Genomic DNA, 1783 nt, shown 5'->3' with positions numbered 1-1783 from the left:
AATGGTGGAGATGCAAGGAAGATGCTTGGTGACTTTACTGCACCCACTTCTGACTTCTATGGAAGAAGCATCTCAATTTCTGCAATTGGAGCAAACAACTTTGAGCTTAAGCCTCAATTAGTTTCTCTAATGCAACAGAATTGTAAGTTTCATGGACTTCCATTTGAAGATCCTCATCAGTTTTTAGCTGAATTCTTGCAAATCTGTGATACTGTTAAGACCAATGAGGTTAATCCTGAGGTCTACAGACTTATGCTTTTCCCCTTTGCTGTAAGAGACAGAGCTAGGACATGGTTGGACTCACAACCTAAAGAAAGCCTGAACTCTTGGGAAAAGTTGGTCAATGCTTTCTTGGCCAAATTCTTTCCACCTCAAAAGTTGAGCAAGCTTAGAGTGGAAGTCCAAACCTTCAGACAGAAGAAAGGTGAATCCCTCTATGAAGCTTGGGAAATATACAAGGAATTGATCAGAAGGTGTCCTTTTGACATGTTTTCAGGATGGAGCATCCTATGTATATTCTATGATGGTCTGTCTGAATTGTCCAAGATGTCATTGAACCACTCTGCTGGTGGATTTCTTCATCTGAAGAAGACACCTGCAGAATCCCAGGAACTCATTGAAATGGTTGCAAATAACCAGTTCATGTATACTTCTGAAAGAAATCCTGTGAATAATGGGGTGACTCTAAAGAAAGGAGTTCTTGAGATTAATACTCTGAATGCAATATTGGCTCAGAATAAAATATTGACTTAGCAAGTCAATATGATTTCTCAGAGCCTGACTGGAATGCAAGCTGCATCCGGTAGTACTAAAGAAGCTTCCTCTAAAGAAGAAGCCTATGACCCTGAGAATCCTGCAATGGAAGATGTGAATTACATGGGAGAATCTTATGGAAACATCTATAATCCTTCATGGAGAAATCACCCTAATTTCTCATGGAAGGATCAACAGAAGTCTAATCAAAGCTTCAATAATAATGGTGGGAGAAATAGGTTTGGCAATAGCAAGCCTTTTCCATCATCTTCTGAGCAACAGACAGAGAATTTTAAGCAGAGCCACTCTGACTTAGCAACCATAGTCTCTGATCTAAGTAAGACCACTCTCAGTTTCATGACTGAAACAAGGTCGTCCATCAGAAATTTGGAGGCACAAGTGGGTCAGCTGAGTAAAAGAGTTACTAAAATCCCTCCTAGTACTCTCCCAAGCAATACATAAGAGAATCCAAAAAGAGAGTGCAAGGCCATAAACACGTCCAACATGGCCGAACCTGGAGAGAGTCAAAAGGCAGTGATTTCCACTGAGGAAGACCTCAATGGATGTCCACTGGCCTCTAAGGAGTTCCCTATTGAGGAACCAAAGGAATCTGAGGCTCATACAGAGACCATAGAGATTCCACTGAACTTACTGTTGCCATTCATGAGCTCTGATGAGTATTCTTCTTCTGAAGAGGATGAAGATATTACTGAAGAGCAAGTTGCTTAGTATCTAGGAGCAATCATGAAGTTGAATGCCAAGTTATTTGGTAATTAGACTTGGGAGGATAAACCTCCATTGCTCATCAATGAACTGAATACCTTAGTTTAACAGAAATTACCTCAGAAGAAACCGGATCCCAGAAAGTTCTTAATACCCTTGTACCATAGGCACCATGACCTTTAAGAAGGCTCTGTGTGACCTTGGTTCAAGTATAAACCTCATGCCACTCTTTGTAATGGAGAAACTAGGGACCTTTGAGGTACAAGCTGCAAGAATCTCATTAGAGATGGTAGACAATTCAAGAAAA

General features: G+C 40.6%; 1 non-coding gene across 1 annotated transcript; it reads right to left on the bottom strand.

The window, feature by feature from the left end:
* Nucleotides 1–384: 384 nt before the first annotated feature.
* On the bottom strand, nucleotides 385–488 carry LOC112774251 (small nucleolar RNA R71). The gene has a single exon (XR_003188747.1). It is a non-coding gene; the product is annotated as a small nucleolar RNA R71 (small nucleolar RNA).
* Nucleotides 489–1783: the final 1295 nt, after the last annotated feature.

Source organism: Arachis hypogaea, chromosome 18 (assembly GCF_003086295.3).
Source record: "Arachis hypogaea cultivar Tifrunner chromosome 18, arahy.Tifrunner.gnm2.J5K5, whole genome shotgun sequence".
In the NCBI taxonomy this organism is placed as follows: Eukaryota; Viridiplantae; Streptophyta; class Magnoliopsida; order Fabales; family Fabaceae; genus Arachis; species Arachis hypogaea.
This window is presented reverse-complemented; position numbering and strand designations above follow the sequence as displayed.